The 13,764-nt window shown below is 43.2% G+C and overlaps 1 protein-coding gene across 4 annotated transcripts in view; it reads right to left on the bottom strand.

The window, feature by feature from the left end:
- The window catches only part of MIDEAS (mitotic deacetylase associated SANT domain protein), an 84,242-nt gene that overhangs the window by 37,385 nt on the left and 33,093 nt on the right, over positions 1-13,764 (bottom strand). For 2 of the 4 annotated variants that reach the window (XM_081013221.1, XM_081013220.1), the window contains exon 2: positions 1,785-1,948. The exons of the other annotated variants lie outside the window; for them this stretch is intronic. The gene's annotated coding sequence lies outside the window, so the exon portion shown is untranslated. The remainder of the gene's footprint in view (positions 1-1,784; positions 1,949-13,764) is intronic. 4 annotated transcript variants of the gene reach the window in all.

Genomic DNA, 13,764 nt, shown 5'->3' with positions numbered 1-13,764 from the left:
GCGCTTCCACAAGACAAGGATAGGAGGCAATGCCCCTCTGGCCCAAGGATGTTGGACTGCCAACCTCAGACTTGGAGCACTCCATTGCAGAAGCTCCAGTGGGACCAGAGTGCCTGGTTTTGCTGTTCCTGCCTTTAGTTTTCATTGCAAATTAACTTGTGTATGTTGTAGTTTGCTTGGTTTTAGATGATTAATTCTTGGTTTAAATGTATATGTGTTTTCCCCCAGGACATTTGGGTGAAGGGCAGATTATAAATGGCCATAATAAAAGCAAATTGTGCTATTATTAAAACTGTGGTCCCTGGGCTGGGGCCTTGCTTGCCTCTTTGATAATCTAATCCTGGCCTCAATCCCCATTGTTGGAAAAAATAAAAATAGTGTGCAAAGCTAGGTGCAGATATATCTGGCTGTTCTGCAATTCTTTTGCAGACCAGCTGATTTGAGCTAATGGGTAAGGAGTCTACAGTTCATGGTATCAACACTCTGCAGTCCTTTCACTAGCCTAAGGTGGAGGAGCATCATTTTTTAAAAAACTTGTTTAGAAGTCTGACAAATCAATGTACCAAATAAGTGTTCCATAGCGTATCTTAAGCCTGTTCCCATATACTGTAAGTCAGCCACCATCAACCCTGCCCAAATGGAATTACCCCGTTTGAAACTAGAGACAAATGTTTGCTTTGTAGAAAGAAGCACTAGATGCATTCCGTGCCTCTGCTGCAAGCAGAATGTTCTCTTCTCCAGTGACTCAGTAGAGTGCATTGTCGCATTACACAGATAGCCCAACTTCATTTGCTGGCTACTACTAGCAATGAACCTTTCTTGACCTGTACTTAAATAGCATGGTTCAGTTTGCCAAGGCATGTCTAGGTCTGGTATGACCAGAGAACCAGAGGCGAGCCTAACAATGAATGCTTTTAAAAAGAAAATGTAATAATTGATCTAAATAATAGCTTGGGTAGAGACTAAGGTTAAGTATAAATAACTCACAGAAACACTATATAAACGCACAGTACGAAAAATATCAGGAGATTACCAAGGAGCGTTTTTCAGAGCCTGCACAGATGTGGGGTTTTTTTGCACCAAAATCTCCTAGCTCCCAATTAAGATCCTACTTCAGGATGTGATGGAGTGTTCTGCTCCTCCCTCCTGCAACAAACGCTACTGTGCACCCACTGGCAGTTCTTCTGTTCCAAAACAGACCGCCTTGAGCATTGTCAGGCAAATGAGTTTGCAAGAAAGGTTGCTCTGGTCTTACAATCTGCAACGCTAAAGCAGCAGCAGAATCCCCTGAACATAAAGAAAGGCACTAACAGGTTGGTTCCAGGGTGTCCCTTCAGCAAATGGAAGGACTGCTTCAATCTGTAGAAGGGACAGAGATGGGGAAGGAGGTAATTTCCACCATATTCCCCTTCCACCTGCATGCCCATTGCCCCACCAACTGCTCTGGAGGGTCACCCAAAGCGGCTGCAGCAACTTTTCATATGGCACAGGGTGGGAGTGGGGGGAAGAGCTGCAGGAATCTGCAAAGATCACCTCCTCCCTTTCCTTCCAGCAGATGCCTCCCACAAGGGGGGGATCAACTCGCAGGGATTCTGAATCCAACCCAGCATGCTTTACACACAAGGGCTGATAAGATATCCAGCTGACAGATATCCAGTGAATGATCCACTGTTATGAACTATGTGTCTGAGAGCAGAAGATGATGCAGCCAGAAGCTTCTGCAGGGATGATCAAACTGCACTTGGGACCAGAGATTTCTAGAAGACAAGGCCACATCTGCTCACTTTTTTCAAAGGGGCTTCCATAGAAATTTGATGCTGTCATTTCTGCTCAGGAATTTCCCCGTTTCACTGCTTCCCATTCTTCGAGTAGCTGATTAAAGGCTTGCTATATTTTCTTTCAGCATCGAGCAATATACAGTAAATAGGAGGAAGGTGAAGGGAAGTACCTAAATGCAGACAGAAAAAAGGATCAGTCCCTTTATTTGCTCCCCAAAATATCACAACCAGAAATGCCAAACAGAGTTTTGTCACAGACACAGTTTGCCGTACCCTCAAACCACCGAAAAACTCAAGTGCCAACTGCAGCGTACAAAAACTGTTGTAAAATTGGGCAAAGATATAATGAAACAATATTCACAATTTTAAAAGTAAAAAAAAGAAGCTCTCCGATGGATTTTGATGTTACAAAGTCAAGGCAATTAAAAAGAGCATGATGAATCATACCAGGAAGCTTACCAGCTAAGACACAAGAATACTAAATACCATTGCTAGATAACATAAACAAGCAGCTTGCTTGATAAAGAACAGAGAAGATAGGGATAGAAAAATTCTTTTCTGTGGGATAGAAATACATTCTGGTGCCTGGTGGGTTTGACTTCCAAAGACTGATAATAAAGCAGAGGTATTAGTCAATCAGCTATTTCCCGCCTTATGAATTGTCTCCACTCTCATAGCAATAACTGACACTTAGCCAAACATCTTGCACGCACATTAAGATTAATTAAGATTAAAGCCAACCCTAGTCACCAATGACTTGTCACCAATTAACAACCTGGATTTTAACATTATTTCCAACACCTGCAGGGCTACATGAGGAAACGGAAATATCACCCTTCGCTTTTCTGCAGTACAAGTGAAGTAACATATAAAAACTATTCCTATCTGAAGGCAAATAAAATAACTGGTTGCGCAGAGAGGAGACTAGATAATGCACTTGGAAAAGCTGAAATCAACATTAGCTAGGAAACCACCTGAGAACATAGTGATGATTCAGAATTCTACACCTAACACGATCTCAATACAGAACTCATAGTTGACATCAGCTCCTCCAATAATACATCCTGAGGATTTGGAGAGACGCAGAAACTACTGGGAAACAATGCAAATGTCAGTATCTGGAACACAACTGCAATGTCAATACCTGGCATTTATTATGTGGCATAAGTTTATCGTACTGCAATTTGTTTTATCTGATCAGCAGATCCCCAATGTGGACTGTTGGCTGACTTGTATTCATCTGCACTTGCAAATACGTCAGAAGAAGTTATTTGTCCATATATATTTTCAGGAGTTCACCTACCCATACACACGTGGCCATTTGTGTGCATGAGTGAAGAGTAAGAACCATTAGCCCTTCACCCCGACTTCCCTGCCTGGTTAACTGGCTGGTGGGGAGAGTCTTGCTCTTCAAAAGTGTCTATCTGCTTAGTGTCTATGCATAGGGCTGCATTCAACTCCACCAGCGCCTCTCTGCACAATTAATTTACTTTTACATATTTGAAAAATAATGTGCATTTCTGTCTTAAACTCCTGTTGGCAGAGCCTTGTCAAAAACGTAAGACAGCTTAAAAGGTAGAGATGTGAAGAAGGAAAAGTAGCATGCAAATAGGATTGTTAAAAAGAAAGGGGGGGAGGATGTGGCAAGCACTGGGGGGGGGGGCTGTTCTGCAACTTTTACCTTCTAGGCCGACTTTACTTCCTTGCATGTGGATCATGGGCCTGCATTTTACTGACTCATTTCCTCATCCATTCACGCTTACTGTTCTCCCTCCCTCCCTCTCCACACCGGCTGCCAGCAGTGGAATCCTGCAATCCAGCATTACAGAGCCAGGGCGTTCCTTCAACAAGTATAAAATGCTCTCAGCTCATTTTTCCACTCCCCTCCAGACAGCACAAAAATATCTCCGGGAGAGAAACGGGACCCCGAGAGATGGAAAAAATTCTGCTTTTAAAAATGCAACTGATACACAACCTACTTATGTTTATGAAACCCTAGCAGGAGAAAGAACCACAAGAGAACAATTCTTCTTTTACAGGACTTAAAACAAATGCCACTGGGACTCATGTAAGAGGCCTGTGAAAGGTTCTATCCTTCCGTACATGCCCCTTTCACTTCTTGCTTTTTGTGGCATTGCTAAAAGCAGTAAACAAGGCTGCATGTGACACTGGAGCAGAAAGCAACATGCTGGCAATAACTGATTGCAAAACAAAGCAGGAGTTTGATTTCTCAGAAGCGTGGCAAGCCAACCCCGCAGTATCATAGAAAAATTAGGCATAATCATTAGTCATCTGCAAACTCATCTTCTGTTTCCTCCACCAAGCATATTGACCTCAGACTCTGCACTCCATTAATTCCCTCACTTGAACATTTCAATACAAAATCCATCCTCCTTGCACTGACCTGAAATTACTCCCCCCACCCCCTAGGGCAGGCAATGGAATATGTTTTGGTGCTTCATGTTCTCCTCTCCTGTCCTCAGGAGACAGCTTTGTTTTTTATGATGACAGAATTCAGTTTCTAAGAATTACAGCTTTGGCCAAACCAGAAACTTTGTGGTCAATCATCCAGCCTTAATGCTTAGCCAAGTCTCCTAGAAATCAGTCTTCCATTTTCATTTAGCCTCTACTAAGGACTCAGTTATCCTCTTTGAAGTTTGGGCAACTCCTGATGACATCACTGCCATCATTAGACCAAGTTATCATTATTTTTTTAAGTATTTAACACAAGAGTCATCCTGCTGTCAAAAGAGTAAGTAATCTTAGGTCAGCCAATGATATCATACATTACTGAAATGCTCACTCTCTCCCTGAGGTACTTTAAGTTTCATATAAAAAAAAAAATTGTTTGCAAGATTTGTGAGTGGAGTGGGGATACCAAGGGTGAAGGTTCGTTTATGTACACACAATTACACTCATACCCAAGCCAGAACAACAGTTTGGGTCATATAAGAAAACGTTAAGGAAACTGATTGGGAAAATATATTCTGGGAGGGGTGGAATCCTTTCTTCCCTCCAAGTGTCCAGAATGATAACATTCATTTTGTTCCTCAAATAAATAGGTTGAGCATTATGGATGGAGGACAATTTATTAATCTCAAGAGGTAGCAACTCATGTTAATGTGATTTCTTCCTCTGGACATAAAGGACTAATGAGAGTTCATGTGGGTCAGAGGAGTGTTTTACTTTGGATCAAAGTTCAATTCATGCTCTGTGCTCAATGACCGCACTTGCATGTCGCACTAAACCAGTTTAGTATGACCTGAATGAGCGGCAATGAGCCTTGGGCTCACCCACTCCTTCCTACTCACTTGCTCCTCTTCCCACATTGTCAAGGAATAATTTGGAAGATACCACTTTTGATGAGGCACATATTGCTATTCCTTCCAGACGTGGAACTGTGGTTAATTTTTCTATGGTTAGTTTAAACAAGCCAGCTTCAGTAACTTTAGTCTGAAGTTGGCTTGTTTGAATCCAATCATAGTCCAGGCAACACAACAAACTGTGGTTAAACACAACTGTAAGCTTTTGATCACCCCCTTGCAAAAGAAGAGAAAGAAAGTGGGTAGCGTGGGAGACCAGGGCTCACTGTGACTCATTCATGTCTTTGCAAACTGTGATGGCCTAAAAGAAATTATTGTTTCCCCAGTTGTAAAATAGGTTCCACCAATCTACAGAACTCTGATATCTCATCAACTGTGTCCTCATATTTGCACATTAAAATAATACTTTTGTAAGTGTGTTCCAAATTTCCAGTCCAACTTGATGCCTTCATTCTGGTTCATACAAAAAATAATAATAATTTTAATTTGTGCTGCCATGTTTTCAGCCTTTTCAAAACATTTTGCACTATGGCACTGGAGCAACAGATGTTCAAAGCAAAAAATCCCCCTGGGGTTGCGCAAGTCCTTCAGAAGTAAATCAAAATCATCTCTTTGGAAACAAACTTTTAGAACTAATATACAAAGAAAAAAATTGCTTCTTGCCCACATATTTTTTTAAAAAATTGGTAGAAAATGATATCTGCCTCATTTTAGGCCAAGGAAATTGTGGCATCTCTCCAAGGTAGTTCCCTGAGTGACCAAAAAAAACCCCAAAACCAAAAACCTAGTATAAGAGCTTCAAAAGCACAAACCAAAGGGTTCCTGATGCAACATCTTTTTAGAAAATACAGTAAAATTAAAACCGGAACTTAAAAAAAATAATGTGACGACCATCTCTAAACATTTTTAGAAGTTCAATGAGCTACTGTAACATAGCCACAGACAGCCAAGTGGATGCAAATGCTGGATCAGACAGGATAGATCTGGCTTCAAATAATCCACGAAGCTGACCGGGTCACCCTATACAATCATCTTCCTAACATACCTCTTAAATTTGCTGTACACTCTTCCGATTGCCTTATTCCTGACTGATGTTTTATGGCCTGGACTATGGTATCTCATTGCTGTGGATAGTGCTTTAATTGGCTGGCTGAATATTTTATGGACTGTTCTCAGAGTGGAGGGAAGGAATTTGATGGTTTGATGGTTGTTGCATTGTTGCAATTTTTTAATTTTTGCAAACTGCCTCGGACAGGCATTGACCAGAAAGACAGCCTAGAAATATTTTAAACAGATAAAAATAAATACACCATCCTTAGCTCCTTGGAAGAAGGGTAGGACTACAACATATTAAATAAAAGAATGAGCTGTAAATCAGGAAGTTCCTGGTTCACCTCTCATCAGATATGCACTGGGTGGAATTAGGCAAGCCACTGCCACCCAACCTTAATCTGTCATATCGGGAAAATCCTGACCTGCCTCAGTGGGTTGCTGTTAAGGATTTATTGAGATAAATGCAGATGAATTGCTTTCCTACAGAGTTCAATGGACTTAGTCACAAGAAAAACTGTAGTCCTGTACACAAGCTAGCCAGTTTCTGCAACTGTGATCATGAACCACATGGCAAGAACAAAGTGCTCCTCACCTGACACAACTGCTGTGACCTGAAGGAGCTTCTTTCACACAAGTTTATTTGTTCCCTCAGGTCACCTGGACAGGTACTGCTACATGCCCTATGTACCAAAACACAAAGTGGAGACTTTTCAGAAGTGGCCCCTATGTTGTGAAATAGTCTCTGGAATAAGCCCACCAGACACCTTCATTTCCAGTCTTCAGCTTAGACCTCTGCCTGAGTAGCTTATTTACCTGTGGCTTGCTGCTATATTATATTATTATTATTATTATTATTATTATTATTATTATTATTATTTTAAAGCACACCCCACTTTCCCCCACACCTGGGTCTAAAAGCGGTTCACAAACAAGCATGCATGCAATATACAAAACCTCAAACATTTATTAAAATATACAAGAACAAAACATTTACGATGTATAGGCCTCCTGAAATAAAGCCACTTTAACCTGGCATCTGAAACTTAGCCTGCCCGATTTCCCAATTTTCATCAGAATCTGTGTGAGAAGTTGACAATTTCAACAGCATTCCCTTCACATTAATTGCCTTGTACAATACTTCTTTAAAGATCTTTAAAGGATTGTTCTGAAAAATTAACTATTCCTCTTCCTTTCAAATATCACTTTCTATTTAGCCGGCATATCTGTTCTACTGCAAATGCCAAGTTCATGACCTCACATCTAGTAACATTAAACTCCCATTTGCCTACCCATCTGTTGAGAGCCTCGTGCACGAGTTCTGCCTTCTACTCAACGGCATCTGCTATCTCACTTATATCTGGAATCACAAGCAGGCACATAAATTTTTTTTTTTTTTTTTTAAATTTATTTATTTATTTACGGCTATTAGCCCATAAAGTATGTACAAACATAAAAGCACAGAGGCATAAAGACCGATATATTCGGCACCAGAAGGTGAACACCATGATGCAGGGGTGGGTCATTGAGCAGAGCCAGATAACAGCTTGGGGCCCGGAGAGCTCCAAGGGACGGATCCCAGAAAAAGGAAAACTGAAGACGAGATCCGACATGCACTCTCTTCAAAACTGTCCGATTAGTTTTTGATGTTGTTGTTTTTGGTGGTTTTTGTGTGTGAGATAACCGCATTCAGGAATCTCGCCACCTGCAGAGTTACAGAAGGCTCTGTATCCTGCAAAAGTAGTGCGGCATGTGACTCAGCAGGCCTGCCAACCAAGCGCAGTAAAGCAGGACCCAGGAATTTAGTCCTGGCTATGCTATGTAGGGGACAGTTGAACATTATATGTGGGAGAGAATCAACAGTTTTCCCGTCACACACACATAGCGGAGACACCAAACCCTTGGAAAATCTGTGGCTCAGCAGGTTCGATGGAAGGACATTGAACCTTGCACGAATAAATGCAAGTCGGTGTGGTACAGATGAAAGAGATGACATGTATGATGGAAGGCCAAGTGGTGGGGTTATTCCGTGATACCTGGGGGAGCAGACACCCCCACCCCCGGCGAGGTTGTGTTGATTTTCAATGTCTGCTAATCTTTGCTCAATAAGTCTTTTGGCTGAGCGTAAGTTCATCTTTAAGGAGTCCGCTGGGGAAATTCCGATGCTCAGAAGTTTGGCATGGATTTTTCCTACCCACGGATTGACAAAGTCGTCCCGCCAGAGGCACTGAAAAAGGTAATGGTCGGGAAGCCTATGCCAGCTGGACAGCCAATAACCAAAGACTCGCTTCCAGATGACAGTCTCCAATGATGCAATCCTTAACTCCAGACGTATGGCTGCGTTGCTCACACACATGGGGAGTTTCAGGAGGCGACGGAGAAACTGATTCTGCAATGTCCCCAACGATGTTAAATTGGACCCTGGGGCCCAGAGCGGGGCAGCATAACAGAGGGTGGAAACCACTTTTGCATGGTACACCTTCAATGCGGAAGGGATGTGGGAGGCTCCGTCGGCCGCAAAAAATTGGAGTAGAGTATAAAGTATTGTTTTCCCTTTGTTTAGTAAATACTGTATCTGTGGCTTCCAGCTTAGGTTGTAGTGAAAAAAGACTCCCAGGTATTTAAATTTGAAAACCTGTTCTAATTGGACTCCATCTAACTTCCAGCTGTAAGTTTTCCGAGACCTGGTAAAGACCAGGACTTTAGATTTCCCATGATTAATTGTCAGATGGTTGAGTTTGCAATAAGCCGCAAAAATCTTTAGAGCTCTGCATAAACCGACTCTAGAGTAAGAAAGGATCGCTGCATCGTCGGCATATAGGAGCAGAGGGCAGCGAAAATCAGCTAGGCGGGGGGCATGAATGTTGGCTTGAGACTCATTCAGAAAGAGCTTCATATCGCTAATAAACAAGTTGAAGAGGAGTGGGGCCAAAATGCAGCCTTGGCGCACACCTCTATTTATTGGGACCTCGTTGGATAGGTTTCCCGCCGGTGTGAGTCTCACTCTAGCCGACGACCCATGGTGTAATTGGGTTATAAGCCATAACAGCCTTCTATCTATGCCCCATCTCTCTAATTTCTTCCATAGACAGTTTCTTGGGATACTGTCGAAGGCGGCCTTTAGGTCTATGAAAGCGACACATAGGCGCCCCCGACTCGGGGCAGAATATTTTCTGGCAAGATGATACATGATTACCATATGGTCAGTGGTCGAATAATTGTTCCTAAAGCCCGCTTGCTCGTGACCAATCAAATTTGAGTCGTTTGCCCAATGGGACAGCTTAGACAGCAAAAATTTTGCATAGATTTTCCCGATGATAGACAAAAGGCTGATGTTCCGATAGTTCTCCGGGTCAGCAGGGGGACCCTTTTTATGGACTGGCACGATCACGGCCTCCTTCCATGACCTAGGGATAAGCCCCGTAGAATTAATTGCATCAAAGACTTTGGCCAGGATTTCAGCCCACCACCTCGGTTGCGCAACAATAGCCTCAGCAGGGACTAGATCCGGCCCGGGGGCTTTGCCCATTTTCAGATCTAATATCAAGTCCATTATCAGGTCTGGGTCGGTAGAGGGCCACAAAGGTAGATGGTCGGCTCGGAATTCAGTGGATGAGTTGGATTCCTCTGCCAAGGAGAAATATTTACTCAAGAATTGTTCCCATGTGGGCGCAGGGATAATCGTCAGTGGGTACTTCCTTCCTCTTTTGTTTATCAAAGTCCAAAATTCCTGTGATCTGCGGGATCTAGAGGCCGCAATCAAGGCTCGCCAACGCTTTAGATACCACTCACGTTTGGCCAGCTTTAAAGTCTGTTTGTATGCTCTTTTGGCTTGTAAATAGGAGGATGGTAGAGCCTGGGCATTAGAGTTTTTGTATTCATTATAGATGGAACGAAGAAGGGATCTTGCTTGTTTGCAAGAGGTGTTAAACCAAGGGGCCCCAGCACTGCAATGCGCTACTTTCGCCTTTTGAGGAGGTGATGTAAAAAAAGTGGTAAGGTTTGTTGTAAGAAGGTTAAAAAGTTTCAAAACCGAATTGGAATCTTGTAAATCAGTAGTTATTTGAGGTAGATAGACGGTGATTTCCCTATGGAAAAAATCCTGGTATTTTTGGGCCACAGCCTCCGACCATTTGATCCCTCTTATTTTGGTCGCTGATGAGGTTTCCAGAGGGACTGAGTGTTTATAGTCCTTCTGGTACCGGAACAATGACAAAGTGGTCACTATTGGGAGGTGATCACTGAAATGTTGGTTTTCAACTTGGAAGGAAAGTACATTGACGGCCAAATTTGCGGAGATCAAGAAGTAATCGATAACACTGTTAGATGCTGGTCCCAGGTGAGTGAACTCCCCCGGTATATCGGGGGGGAAGGTGCCGTTCAAGAATACTAGATTCAGGCGAATGGCCATTTGGTAAAGGGTCACTCCAGCTTTGTTTACTCTGTTGTCCTTTGAAGTTCTAATTCTAGCATGTTCCAAGTCAAAGTTGTCCAAACATGGGGGAGTCCACCATTTGGACTTGGTTAGTAGGTCCCAATTTGTGGCAATTCGAGCATTAAAGTCTCCCCCAATTAAGGAGTACGAGTTAGGGCATTTGGTATGACATGACAATAGGTGATTTTCAAATGATTCCCATCTCCAATCAAGATCAGGTGCTGAGCCTTCGGGGGGGAGATAAACATTAGTAATTAGTAATGAGGACTTCCCTTCTGCGATCAGTCCAGAAAGAGCAAAAGGCGGGGAAGCCCGTACCAGAGTGAATTTGGCGCGAAGTTGGAGTGAGATCCCAATCAAAAGACCCCCTTTGGGGCGACCACCTTTCAAGGAAGGGGAGGCCGGAAGTGTTAGAAGATCAAAGCCGTCTATGGTAATCTCTTCCTCATCCCATGTTTCTTGGAATAGGATGATGTTAAATGAATTTATGTACTTCCTGAATTCGGGGTCTGATTTTTTGGTTCTCCAACCAGCAATGTTCCAGCTAAGTATTGATAATGTCGGGTCCTTGTGCTGTCCCGGTAATTGTCACTTTGAGTTGTTTAATGGGTTCTTGGAGGTAGAGCGAGGACCCATAAGGAAATCAGTAATTTTAGTTTGTGCGGATAAAGTCTTCTTCTGTGTTGATTGAATCCGTGATTTGATCACATTAACAGGCAGGAAGGGCTTTGCCGGGGAGGGAGAATTAGGCACAGTTGGTGAGGTCGGATGCTGTTCATTGAGGTGAGTAGCAGCAAGTCTTTGCTGGGCTATACTAGTAGATCCGTCAGAGTTATCAGTCTTAACCAGGGTAGTGCTAAGAGGTGTTCCAGTCATCACTTGTAGTTGCTGCGCAGCTGGAGAAGAATTATCACGCAGATGTATAGAAAGACGTGAACGTGGGGATGGTACATGCATAGTCATTTCCTGGTGATCTTCAGACAGGGTAGATTCTAGCTCAGGCATTGAGGCAAAGGAATCATCAACTTCCATATTTTGATTGGACATAAGGTCTAAGACGGGAGTATTGAGTTTATCGACTTCCTCCACGGTAGAATGGTGCTGTTGGAGCTGTTGGTCAACAGGTGATTGCTGATTCAGATCAGTAGAGGGTAACAAAGTAGCAGGTTGAGAGATTATCAGGGCATTTGATGGAGACGCCTTGTGGGACGTGGAGTGCCTGCTCTCCTCTCTCATCGGCATAGAGGGGTCCCCTTGCGATAGGAGTCTTTGTTTGAGTAGATCCAATCTATCGAGAATAGCCTGCTGTTCTTCTGAAGGGAGTTTTCCATAAGAGAAGATAAGATTTCTCTCTTCAGGGATATTCCAATCTCCGCTTGCAATTGGATCATTCCTCAGTGTAGCTAGATGGGCACTTGAGGTCGCAGATGGAACAGGGGGTACCCGGCTAGGTGTTTTCCCCTTTATTATAGGAACAGAAGGAGGAAACGAGCGTTCATTGCCGGTTAAGATGTTGGCAAAAAGAGGTTTAACACTCGTGTCCTTAAAGACTCTTGTTGTTACAATCTCCCAGGGTGCCAGCCGATCTTTCTGTCTTGCAAGGAGATGTGGGATCCTTGCAGACTGGAAGGAGAGCATAAATTTCCTTGGCCAGGGCGTGGCAATTAGGGGTACTACAGATATAAGATCTATCTGGAAAAAAGGAATATTTAACAAATCACGTAGGTACCCTTTAGCCATCCTCAGGTTATTCCACCTAAGTCTGGGGGCGTCACGGGAAAAAATGGCTAGACATATTTTATTAGGTTGAAAAATCAAGGATTGCCTATTCCTTTGGGGCAGTGGCGGCCTGCATCTTGAGCTCTTAAGGTAAGATTTCTGGTCAGGTTGTCTCTTTAAGGCACTTACAAGCTGCACAGGAGATTGATGCAAGTTAGATAGCTCAGTTGAGGAAGGTAGATGAGCCAGAAGGGCCCGTGAAAGTTTATTCAATGACAAAGAAATCCCCTCCAATTCCTTGAAAATGAAGCTTAAAGTCCTGATTACCAGTTGTATTTGATCAGGTACTAATTCATGGGCAGTTTGCCCTAATGCGTCCCGTTTCAATGACGGAGGTGTAATTAGGGTGTCAGGGAGGAGGGCTTCCCTATGGCTTCCATCCCCCGCTGGATCAGCTAGCTTTTCCGGCTCTCCTTGATCATACAGAGGCCAAAAGCGGTTGTATGTTTCGACCGCAGAAACAATTACTTGCTCTGTTTTGCTGTTATTGTTAGTAGATGGTGGGGGAGATTCAAGCTTCGACTGCTTTACTCTTGGAGGTGAGCAACCTTTCTCAGCAGATCTTGGTCGCTTGCCATGACCCATTTGTCACTGTCTCACTAACTACGGAGGTTCAAAGTAGAGATAAACGGAGATAAAAGAGAGAACTTATCTTTTTTGGGCGCAACTCCTCTGCTACTCCTCCTCCACTTCTCAACATAACCCAGTCTTCAAGGCGGCGTTACTAATCAGCGGCAGGCTTTCTCAGCAGAGGGTTTGAATATCCTTGTTGATACGTATATTGGCCCCAACAGGCCAACCGTAGAAGTAAAACGATTAAAAACTTCTAACAGAAGTAAAATAATTTAAAAGTCTAATAAAACAGCTATAAAAACGGCAGTAAAAGGCTATAAAAGGCTATAAAAGGTTTGTAATCCGGAGGGTTCACGAAGGAGAAGTTGTTACAGCCGCCATCTTCCTTCCTCCCCCAAGCAGGCACATAGTTATGCAGACCTTTGCAGTGCAATTCTATGCATATTTCCACAGTGTTCAACTGAGCTAACTCACAGGAAACTGAACAGCACTGCAACCCTTATTGATAAGGCATAGGGCCTTTTCCTTTAAGAACACTTTATCAAAAGCAGTGTGCTAGAGTAAGACTGCAATCCTGTATCCACTTATCCGGAGCAAGACCCTTTACACTCAACGTGCCTTAATTTTGGGTAGATGCAGACAGGAACATGCTGCAAGTATCATGCATTGCTGCTCCATCTATCTCAACACTTTGACGCTGAATAAAACTCTCTAGGCAAGATCACAGGAGACTGTCTCTGTTTTCAGCTCTCCCCGTCCCCAAAAGACTGTGGTAGCATCTGAAATAGCATCTGAAATCAGTCGAGCAGGTAAAGGGTCACTCACT

The sequence above is a fragment of the Podarcis pityusensis genome (genome assembly GCF_964106645.2).
Source record: "Podarcis pityusensis genome assembly, chromosome: 1".
NCBI classification, from domain to species: domain Eukaryota; kingdom Metazoa; phylum Chordata; class Lepidosauria; order Squamata; family Lacertidae; genus Podarcis; species Podarcis pityusensis.
Note: the sequence above shows the minus strand (reverse complement) of the source record. Positions and strands in the feature narration are given on the sequence as shown.